This window comes from Alligator sinensis, unplaced genomic scaffold (genome assembly GCF_000455745.1).
Source record: "Alligator sinensis unplaced genomic scaffold, ASM45574v1 scaffold73_1, whole genome shotgun sequence".
Taxonomy (NCBI): domain Eukaryota; kingdom Metazoa; phylum Chordata; order Crocodylia; family Alligatoridae; genus Alligator; species Alligator sinensis.
This window is the reverse complement of record NW_005841838.1, coordinates 2,870,235-2,882,475: the sequence shown is the minus strand read 5'-3', so window position 1 is coordinate 2,882,475 and position 12,241 is coordinate 2,870,235. Positions and strand designations below refer to the sequence as shown.

The window sequence follows — 12,241 nt, the reverse complement described above, 5'->3', positions numbered from 1 at the left end:
ATTAACATTATGCACGTGTGCACACACACATATATACAACCATATATATGAAGCCATATGCATGTTAAATTAATTTTATTTATTTAGAATATATATACACACACACACCTTTAGAACCTGTTAAAGATTAATTAAGTCATCCAATCCCAATTTTAATGTTTGCATATGAGTAGATATTTTTAAATCAGACATACTGCTCTTATACAATTTTGTCCTCATCCTCTGCTTCATTTCTGAAAGCCCTCATACAGATGGGATTCTGTGTAGTATGATGGGAGTCCTAAGAGGCATATTCTGGACAGCACATTCTCCCCTCACCCATATGCTTTGTTTGTGTTGACAAGTGGGAGTGAGGAAATAGTGTTAAAGGCTGGATCATTCCAGTGTGCAGACCTGGGCTCAGTTTCAAAACGTTCCAGGTGTGATTTCAGTGGGAGTTTGGCACCTTTTGAGTAGTTGAACCAAACCGCTAGTATGATTATTTACTCTTGCTATACATACAGTAACAGGAACACTTATCATTTGTCAGGGAATTCATCAGGGTGAATTCCCCTCTTTCCAGGGAAAGGAACTGAAAGTATTTAGTAGTGTAAAATATAAGGGATACATCCACCAAAAGGAAAGAATTGGTCGAAAAAAATCTCTTTGACAGTTCTACTGGAGGGGAATAAAGTGACCAGAAACAGCCAAAATGGATTTACCAAGAAGGTAAGCGAGCAGTGGTGCTGTGGTGATGCGTACGGGGTGCATGAGGATTCACGTGTACCCCCCCGAGAGCGGCAGTGCACCCCCTAACCAGCTGCATTCACCGCTTAGCCGATGGGCAGGGGGGGCAGGCGGGAGTGCTGGTGCCTCCCCTGCAAGCACCAGCCAATTGCTGTGATCGCTGCAGCCACTTCTGCAAGTTTGGCACCCCCAGTCAGCAGGATCACCTCTGGGGGACCCCTCTCCCCCTGGGGGACTCCTACCCATTGCATGAACCGTCTAAGCCTGGAGCCAAAGCTAGAGCTGAGTTGCTGCCCACCATGGGCTGGTACTGAAACCTAAGACAAGGCTTTTTCCCCCTTCATATTGTTTCAAGGTTGGGGCGGGGAATGGGGACAGGACCTTGCCATAGATTCAAGTAAATATGGTAGGTAATAAATTAAGGACCTATGAACTAGGTGAAAGTACTGTATGGTGGGTACATAATTGGTTGGATCATTGTGCTCAATAAGTAGTCATCAATAGCTCAATATCTAGTTGGGAGGAAGTATTTATTGGGTTTCCCCAGGGGTCTGTCCTGATTCTGGTATTGTTTAACAACTTCATTAATGATTTTGATGATGAAATTGACTGTATACTTACTAAATTTGCAAGTGATGCCAAGTCGGGTGGAGAGTCAGACACTTTGGAGGGTATGGTGAGGATCCAGACTGACCTGGATAAACTGGAGAAAAAACTGAAGGACAAGCACAAAATTCTGCATGTAGAACAACTGCATGCACAAATACAGGTTTAGAAATAACTGGCTAGGCTGCAGTAGTGTAGATAAAGAACTGGGGGCATGTCTACACAAGGCATGTACTGTTTAGATAACTAATTAACTGTTCAGTAAACATCTTAGCATCTACACATGTGCCTCTATTAGGATGCACAAAACTAATAAACTGTAGAAGTATAGGAATTGTAATTTGTTTTGTGTGTAGCAGTGCATATGTAGATGCTGAGCTGGCTGGATGGGGCCAAGGGTGCTTTAGTGAGGGGACTGCCTACCAGCTAGCACCCTTGCCTACCTGAAGCACCCTTGTACCCATCCAGGCCCTCTGTGGTACATTGAGCCTGGTCAGAGCAGCCCCTGTATAACAGGTCACCTTCCCCAGTGCCATCTTCTGCGTTATCAGCACCCTATGTGGGGTACCCCTGGAGTCCCCTTAAGGTCTCTCATGTCCCACTCTCTACTCACCAGTCATATCTTGATGGAAATAATGTACTGATGTTCTTGTAAGCAGGACACTGCCTATTGTATTTTGTATGTTGGGGGTCTTCCACCTCCACTGGCCTTGACCCCTGTCTTTCTCTAGCTAGGCCTCCCTGTCTAAACCCATGAGATGGAGTTTGACTCTGAGGCTCTGGCTTTTTTTTTTTCTTGTCTTGAGGCTCATGGCCCTCCTTTCTGCTTCAATTTGGAGCCCAGCCTCCCTAGCCCAGCGGCCTCACCACCAGCCCTATCCCCAGGGCATTGCAAGTTCAAGGCTAGGGAATAGCCTTGAACTCACTCTGTCTCGGTCCCAAAAAAGCCCAACAAAACCTCAAGTGCACCAGACCACCCTGGCCTTTTAGGATTGCACCCTCTGGTGCCAGGGTCTGTGCACCCCAAATCCTGCACCCAGACTGGCACCAGGGACTATGTACCCCGAATACTGCACCTTCTCTAGTGTTGGGGTCAGTACACCCCAAATCCTGCACTCACACTGGCACTGGGTCCCTACACTGCATTGGGGTCCCAATGAGGCCACCTCCTTCTCCAATAGCCTCACCCAAACCACCGGTCTTATTCAATAACAAAACAAAACAAAAAAAAATGACCAAAAAAAAAAAATCTGAGCAGTCCTGTCCATGGGCTATAACTGCCACCAAGAAAATATGATTAAATAAGGCAGCATGCAAGCTTACAGTTTCTCAGGGGTTCATGATTCTGCTCCCCAAGCCGTCTGCTACAGTCCTTCTTCTGGGGTTTCATAGTTGGTAGGGTCAGAAGGGACCTGAGGAGATCATCTAGTCCGACGCCCTGCCGTGGCAGGAAAGAGTACTGGGGTCAAATGACCCCGGCCAGATGCCCTCCGCTAGCTTGTGTCCATTGTTTCTTGTAACTTCTGGGATTGCTCGTGAGAACAGGGACTCCCCCAATGCCTGCTGGTGCCCCTTGACTAGTTTGTAAACTACCACTAGATCCCCTCTTAGCCTTCTCTTTTGGAGGCTGAACAGGTTCAGGTCCCTCAGCCTCTCCTCGTAGGGCCTGCCCTGCTGACCCCCGATCATGTGGGTGGCCCTCTTTTGGACCCTCTCCATATTGGCCACATCCCTCCTGAAGTGCGGTGCCCAGAACTGGACACAGTACTCCAGCTGCGGCCTGACCAGTGTTGCATAGAGAGGGAGGATCACCTTCTTGGACCTGCCTGAGACGCATCTGTGGATACATGACAAGGTATGGTTGGCCTTCCTGACCACGTCCCCACTTTGTCGGCCCATGTTCATTGTGGCATCAATGATGACTCCAAGATCCTTTTCTGTCTCGACACTGGTGAGAAGGGATTTCCCCAGCCTGTAGGTGTGCCGCTGGTTCTTCCTCCCCAGGTGCATTACCTTGCAATTGTCAGTGCTGAACCCCATCCTGTTCTCATCGGCCCATCCCTGTAACCTGACTAGATCTACTTGCAGCCTGTTCTTTCCTACTAGCCTACCCACTTCACACCACATCTTAGTGTCACCTGCGAATTTGAACAGGGTGCTTTGTACCCCCTCGCCCAAGTCACTGATGAAGATGTTGAATAGTGCAGGCCCGAGGACTGAGCCCTGGGGAGCCCCACTGCCCACATCCCTCCAGGTCGAATAAGACCTGTCCACCACCACCCTCTGGGTGCGGCCCTCCAGCCAGTTAGTGACCCATCTGACTGTGTAGGCATCAACACCACTGTCTCCTAGTTTCTTACTGAGAATGGGGTGAGAGACCGTGTTGAAGGCCTTCCTGAAGTCCAGAAAGATGTATATCCACTCTGACACCTGCATCCAAGGACTTGGTGACCTGGTCATAGAAGGCCACCAGGTTGGTTTGACAAGACCTGGCCCTAATAAACCCATGCTTGTTGCCCCTGAGCATAAGTTCCCCTGCTGGCCCTTCCTGGACATGTTCCAGGATAATTCTTTCGAAAAGCTTCCCCAGGACCAAGGTAAGCCTCACGGGCCTATAGTTTCCTGGGTTCTCCTTCCTCCCTTTTTTGAAGATGGGGACCACATTGGCCCTTTTCCAGTTCTCCGGCACATCGCCCGAGCACCATGAGTGCTCGTAGAGCTGTGCCAGAGGTCCCGCAATGACCCCTGATAGTTCCTTCAGCACTCTGGGGTGGAGATCATCAGGACCTATGGATTTAAATACAACTAGTCCCTCCAGAAGTTCTCTGACAAGGTCCTCATTAACCCTAGGCCTGGGTGTGCCCCCCACCAGGCCCTCTGGGGGGGGGCAGTGGGGGAGATATCCGGGACCCTCCTCAGAAATACGGAAGCAAAGAAATTGTTGAACATGTCAGCTTTACTGTCAGGTGAGATGACCAGGTTTCCTAGCGTGTCCTGCAGAGGCCCCACGTTACCTGACACCTTCTTTTGCCCCCCTATGTATTTGAAAAAGGACTTCTTGTTGTCCTTGAGCTGGGTCGCTAGTCCCAGATCCATTTCCGTCTTGGCCTTCTGCCCCCCCCCGCCCATTCCCGAGCTACCGAGGTATAGCCCTCTCTTGTGATGGCCCCTCCCTTCCAACGGGTGTACGCCTCCTTTATTGTTTGGAGATGTTCCCGGATGCTTTTGGTGAGCCATGGGGGCCTTTGCGCCCTCTTGCCCCCCTTTGATTCATGTAGGGATTACTTCCCTTTGAGGATCGTCTCCTTAAGGAACAACCGCTCCTCCTGGATGCTCAACTCCCTCCTGCTCTGGGACCTCAGTGCTTCCCCCACTAGTTTTCTTACCTCGTTAAAGTCTGCCCTCCTGAAGTTGAGGGCTGCTGCCTTGCTGGAGGCTTTTGCCAACTTGCGCTGGATGGTGAATTCCAGCAGACGATGATAGCTATTGCCCAGGTGGTCGAGCACCCTCAGACCCCATACCAGGTCATTGCCCATGGCCAGGACCAAATCCAACAAGGCGTCTCCCCTGGTGGGGCTGTGTACCTCCTGGGTTAGATGGAGGTCCTGTATGTCAGTTAAGAACCTGCGTGAGCAGTCAGACCTGGCTGTTTGCTTCTCCCAGCAGATGTCTGGAAAGTTTAGGTCATCCATGACAACCACGTCCTTGGACCTAACTATCTCCGTGAGCTGACTTAAGAATTCCTGGTCTCGATCTTCTCCTTGGTTGGGTGGTCTGTAGTAGCCCCCACCATTAAGTCCCTTTCTCCCCGAATCCCTTGTATTCTAACCCAGAGCACTTCTGTTTGCTCCTCCTCTGACCCAGTGTTACTTACTGTGGATGTGTGTTGCTCCTTAGAGCACCACACCCCCACCCTTCCTGCCTGTCCTATCTTTCCTGTAGAGCCTGTAGCCCTTGATATTCACTACCCAGTCATGTTTGATATTCACTGCCCAGTCATGCGTTGGGTCGCACCATGTTTCGGTGAGCCCCACTATGTCTGGGTTGGTGCTGGCTAGCAGGAGGACTAGTTCCTCCTGCTTGTTCCCCATGCTGTGAGCATTAGTATAGAGGCATTTGAGGCCTCCTGAAGATGAATGGACTGCCCCCCTAATTCCAGCGGTACCCAGGCCCATTTCACTTACCTTATTACCTGTTTTTCTTGTCATTGGTTTAGGCTGGGCTGCTCCTGCAGGCGATGCTTGGCTTGCTTGTTTGAGGCTTCCTCCGCTCACGCCATCCCCTTCCCCCAATGAGCCTAGCGGTTGCTGCTGCTTCTCCCGGAGTCCTTAGTAGTTCCCCTCCTGTAGCCACTGGACCGCTCTCCAAGCCTCTCCAGGGAGCTCTGGGACAAACTCCTTCCCCTTTGGCTACTGGCCCCTACTGCCACCCAGCCCAGGGTTTTTATAGCCCTGGCCTGCCCCCTTCTGGTCACCTGACTAGCTGGCCAGGCTCAGCCTTTAACCCCCCTCTTCCCAGAATGCTATGCCCAGAAAGTTCTGGTTTTAAAGGGGCCAACCTGCCTTCTGGTAACAGGGCTAGGTTTCCCTGTTACACCCAGGCTGGCAGACTTATCACCCAGGCCCCCTGCTAGCTGGGGCTGCTGTGACCCAGCTCAAAGTGCTGCAGTCTGGGCTGTCCTCCTGATAGCTTCCTGGGGGCAATAAACTTTGGAGCAATAAGTCCTGCAGCTTATTGCTACCCCTTAATGGCATGTATAGACATGCCCTCAAGGTGATAGTAGGCCATAAACTGAATATATGCTAACAGTGTGCTCTCTTGCAAAAAAAAAAAAAAGCCAAAAAAAAAATTTCTGTGTTTTATTAACAGGCATATCAAGGCAAATCAAGAGAAGTTATTCTCTCTCTGGCACAGGTGAGGCCTCACCAGAAGCACTGTATCTAGTTCTGGCCTCACACTTCAGGAAAGATGTGGACAGATTGGAAGGAGTTGAGTGGAGGGCAAGAAGAATGATTAGAGGCCTGGGAAATATGACTTGAATGAGAAAAGACTGAAAGACCTTGGAGAAGAGTCAACTGAGTAGGGATTTGATAACAATTTTCAAATAGCTGAAGGGAGATACAAAGAGGATAGACTATTCATTGTGGTTGTATGGGATAGGACTGGGTGCAGTGGCCTCAAACTGCAGAGCTTCATCTATACCTGGGGGCCCATCTGCCATAGTGCTGGCACTGCAGGTAAAACTTGCTGGGCATGTTGCTCCAGAAATCTTTTAAAATTAAACAGTGTAGAATATGGAGACTGAGAAGATGGTGATAAGGATTCATTATGGTGTTACTGTGTTATGCCATACTACTATGTACCATCCTCAGTCCATGCCCTGGTTGATCCTACCTTGCCTTCACTCAAAATACAGAGATAATACGACCTTCTGATGTTTGGCCCAGATGACTTGCTTCAGATCTCAGCCTCTCCTCAGACCAACAAACTGTGGATCTGAAAGAGGATAGGGGAGGGTAAAACACTGAATATCTGATACACCAGATATACCAATAAGTATCTATCTGGTCTACAACATCATTCTCAATCGTGGCTGCTAGCATGGGGATTTATTTTGCCAGATTAGCTTCCCCCCCTTCTATATTTCTATCCTTGTGTGTTCTGACCTGACATCAACCAACTTTTTCTTTCTGACAAATCTTACCTCTAGTAGGTCCTTGGGTTATCCTTTGTTGGAAAGAAAACAACTCACACTGTGTCATGCACAGAAGCGTTTGTGAATGTAATGTTACTTCAGCAGAGCAAGGTAGTTGTGTTAGTCTGAAACCAGTCAGAAGGCAGGATCGAGGTATACCTTATATAATAACATAATCAGAGCTATATAGCTCACTTCTTCAGGTGCTGTGAATGGGCAGGGAGAGAGCAGGCCATAAAATAGAGGGAATGATTTAAGTACAAGAGACAGGGAAAGGGGAAAGGAGTTGGTGGGGGCAGAAGGAAAGAGGGTGATGTTGAGAGGTGCGGGGGGTGGGACAGGTACTTGGTTGTCAGATTGAATGAATAAGTGGCGTTCCAAATCATTAGCCTTTGAAATGTTGAAAAATAACTCTATATGTTCTGGCTTAGTTATCTTGGAGATAGACTTGTACCCCATGACTCTCCAACACACTTAAAAAAAAAATTGTCTAAATTACTTTTGACAAATGTTTTCTTTTCATTTTAATACTGTTTAAATTATCACTTTAATCTGAAAATAATTTGTTTATTAATTTGTTGTTTTGTTAATCCATGTTTTGAAAGAAATTGTAACTGGCATAAGATCCCTGTCTCTCATCAATGTAGAAAGTGATGATTTGGCTAGATTTATTTAAACAACTGTATTTCAAAAGACTTATTCTTTACTTACTTTTAAATGCCAGTTATTTGGAATGACACTTTTATGAACTTTTTTAAGAGTTATCTATTAATTTTACTATTGGTCCTAAAGTGCAATTCAGTTCTGTTACTGCTTTGTAATATTATAGTTATTATATATTAAAAGATGTATTTGTATATTCAAATTTTAAGTCTACTGTTAGCAATTCACAATAGAAGATGCCTCTACATTATGGCAAATCTACAATCTAATTACAATGCTTTCTCCCATATAACTATCTATCTTGAAAAATGCTGAATTCAGCACTTATGCCTAGAAGAGTAAATTGTTCCATTTTTATTGATCTGTACAGTGTTAGGTTAGACTAGCATCACATTAAATTCTGGCATTATGCAGCATCAGTGTAGTGTTTTGCTGAATTATAGATAAATATGTAGCTGCTTCTTGAAATTCTGATAAATTATTTTCTAAGTCATTTTTCAACCCTTTCCCAATTAATTTACCCAGTCATCAAATTTCTTGTAGTTGTGATATTTTTTGTAAAGATTATGGGAGAAGTTTCAAAGGCACAAAGGTGCTTAACTCTTCCCTTTGCTTTTCAAAATGTACTCCTGGCTGTTAAAATATTTTCAGTCGGTAAGAAGAATATGTAATTTTTTTTGCATGGAATGAATGCATGTGTTGTTCTGAACTTAAGCTGGTAGCCTGGCTGTAACAGTTATTATTTACAAGCATCTGGACCTAAATTTAATTTGGAAATGATAGATTCTTCATTATGAGTTTGGGCCGGTAAAAGAACAGGTTGTAACAGTAGGTATTTGAATCTGGAAATTTGAGACATTATGAACTCTCAAGCTGATATAATCATGGCCAGGTCAAATACTGTGATACCATCTATAGATACATCTGCTGGTATTCTCATTACAACAGTTGGATTCAGTACAATAAAACCTGTGTGCATGCTCCCACAATTTCTAAGGCTGATTATAAAAAAAACTTTCATTTTTATTACATATCAATTATTAGAAAAATGCTGCTTATTGGTCATGACTCTTAAAAGATTATTAGTTTGTTAAAATATATTATTCCCAGTGATTTGTACATTGATAAATTGGTAACATTTGCTTATGGTTTTGGATGGCCTAATAGGGTGCACACTCATGGAAGATAAGATATTTAATTATACTGAATATAATGCAAAACAGCATGGAACTAAGCCAGGAAAATTATCCACCAGCTGGATGTCATGCAAGCAAATGGAATTGCAAAGAGGTTTTGTAGCAAGATCCTATTGCAGATCTTGTTAGTATATGAATTTTAGGAAAGTATACTGAATTGCTCCGCCTTCACAATACCAACTATAAAATGTTTTGAATTCGGATGCAAAATTGTCTAGACATGTGACTGAAAGGCAATGTAAGCAATACAGAAACCAACAGTACATTTTGAATATAATAATATAAAAAATAAGTATTGCATGAAATGCATGGGGGTGGGGGGTGGGGAGAAGCATTTAGCAGGTTCATGCTAAACATGCTCTTATTTATTTATTTTTTTTAGTGGCTTTCAGGTGATCCAATTTGTACTAATATTAGGGAATTTTAGTGGGAGCTGGATTGGACCTTAGATGCATCGTGGAGGATTTACTTGTTCTAAATTGTGATTCTAGAATTTTACAGGTTGAATTGAGTTGCATACTTTGGAACCTGGAAATGGCACAGAGGTGAGAGGGAGACTAGTTCATGGAGAGAAGGGAATTAGCAAAGACCAGCCCAAGTAGAATTAATTAAAATAGCCTATATAAAGCCCTTATCGTTGACTAAGCAGGGAAAAACAAAAATACTAAAAGAAGATCTCTGTTAATCAGTAGGCATATTTTGGTTGCTCTTTTTGAAGACATCTTATTAACTGCTTGGTTACTGAGAGGCCCAGCAAAATATGATCAGTTGCACAGGAAAAGCACGAGGTGACTTACTCAGCAGTAGAGAAAGGAAGAAACTCGACAAACCCTTTGGCATTCTAAAAGACAGCAAATCATCGTGTCTGTACAGTGCTAATCATATTGATAAATCTGAGATAAAATGGTAATAATACCACTATATACATATCATGGAGGAAAGGCAGAGTGGTGTGATTGGGGGAGGGGCCAAATCAATGAGGGCATACCCAATATGTCTTTTAATATTGTACATAATATTCATAGTTTTTCATTCTTTCCTTGTTTCAGCTTCTTCTTGCAAGTCTAGCCATCTACAGGTAGAAAGAGTGAGCAGAAGAGAAAAAAAACATAGTGTATTCATCCAGTCATCTTGCAGTAGTTGCCATTGCTCATTGATTATGAGATAAATATGTTGGATTTGTAGCTTTCCAGTAAAACAGAACAGGCAGGTTTTCAAAGCTTTAAAACCAGTTGACACCAAGATAACATACAACACACACTGTTCTAGGTTGTAGGACTTGGATAGTCTGCACCTTTTGAGATATTTATGCTTTCTTCTTTGGATATGGAAAAGGAGTTCTGAATGTTCATGTAACCACCAACAAATATCTAGGGGGTTTAAGTACAGTCAGAAGTAGGTGTGAAGGGCATTACATTTTAGAACAGGAACATTTGTGAGGGAAATTTCTGGATTATCTAGAGGAACTGGACCATTTGAGAATTTTTTCTACCTGTTTCTAATTTCAAGCATTTCATTAAAAAAAACAAACAACAAACTCCACAGATTTGGAGTATTTTGCATGAATATACAGCCTTCACTTAGATTGCTTTCCAGCATGTATCAGTTTTTTCTGGTCCTAGTTTGCAGGTGGTCTCTTTAAAAGCAGTTGTAAAGTTGTTCTACCTACAATGCAGCTATAAATTCCTTGAATTTGAGAGCAAAGACAACATCTCACACTGATGTATTTCTAGCGCTTTCTCTTGCAAAGGTAGCCCTTAGCTAGAAAACCAATGTCCAGGTTTGAAGTGAACAAAGTCTTTTTGCTCCAAGTCTGCAGGAATAGGAGAATACATGTTAGTGGAAGTCTTAAATATCCTCTTAGCCTTCTTTAATCTCTTATTTTAAGTAAAATGAGTCATTTACATTTGAGAAATATTCTGGAGAACCATCTCACTAACAGGCCCTCCCTAGAAGACCATCCTGATGCTGGTGCTGTGCAGTGTGGCATGTTGGTTACCAGGATCGTTTTTTCTTAATTGAGAGCGCTCTTAGTTTTGTTTCTGACAAATGGCAACAATTGACAGGACTTGGGGCATGCTGGTCTAGACAGCCTATCTTAATACAATTGTGATGATGAGAGCCTTGTATCGCCACAGAAAATATGTCTTGAGATGAGTTACTTTCATGATCAGTATCCGCAAATCAGTGTCACTGTTTTATTTGGGATAAATAGGATGCTGAAGGGCTCTGTTTGCTAAACAATGTGATTCTATTTGGCAAGCAGGGTGGATATTTTATCTTAATTTGCAAGAAATAGATATCCTTTCCTGCCCCTGCTATTGTTAAATTAGCATTATCTATCTTTTTATTGCAATATTGATCAAGCAAAAATGCTGCTCTGTTGTATATTATAGGCTGTGTAGCCATATTATCCAGGCCTTAATGCTGCCTCTGGGTCTCTGAGTGACCCACAGTCAGCATGTGGGGCACACAAATAGCCCTGCATGACACACATGGTGCCCACTTCAGTTCTTGTCCTGGAGTAGCAGAGTGGCTGCCGGATGCAGCATAGCCCTGGAGCGGCTGCGTGTTGCTTTGGAGCTTGGTTGCACCCAGAGGACACAGTGGCAGCTCTCTGGCCAGGTACCATAGCACTGAAGCCATGCATTGCACCCTCACAGCAGTGGCTGCGGCTCCAGAGCTATGCACCATAGCCTTGCAAGAGTGGCACTGGTGACTCTGCAGCTGGGCACCATAGCCCCGGAGCAGCTGGAGCAGAACCCAGCCACACACGGTTCCCCCTCTGGCTCCACCAGGATAGGCACTGGATCCAGAATACAGAGCCAGTCTGTGGGTCCTGTCCAGCCTGCAAACTGGCCCTGCACCACTCATCCAGCCTATGGGACTGGATGAGTTTGACATCCTTGCTACAGTGATACCTTCTACAAAAAAGCCTGTAAATAAGCTTAAGTGATTATGTGCTGCTCCAAAAACCACTTCTAAAGCTCACTGGACGTGAGGTGCACCTGCAAAGAAAAGTATTGCACCAAAAGCCACCTAGCAGATTTCTCCTGCTGTCATTGGTTGTTTGTTTGGTTGTTTGTTTGTTTGTTTCAAAGGATGGCCTGACCCATGAAACATGAATCACTCGGGAGCTATGACTCTTTCCCATTTCTAATTAAAACAACTCATTTAAAAGAGTAGGAATTTAATTTCCTCTTCATTATTGGTAAAAGCCCAAAAGTGGTTTCTATGGATGGCCTTTTAATGACAGAAGAAAATGCATTTCACAAATCAGCAAAATGTGAGAGAAACTATTCTTACAACCCATTAATGTAAAAGTAACTTTCCTGATAAGATTTAGTTTCAAGTA

General features: G+C 44.4%; 1 protein-coding gene across 1 annotated transcript in view; it reads left to right on the top strand.

Moving 5' to 3' along the window:
- The window catches only part of GRIN2A (glutamate ionotropic receptor NMDA type subunit 2A), a 375,390-nt gene that overhangs the window by 184,228 nt on the left and 178,921 nt on the right, over nucleotides 1–12,241 (top strand). The gene's annotated exons all lie outside the window — the stretch shown is intronic.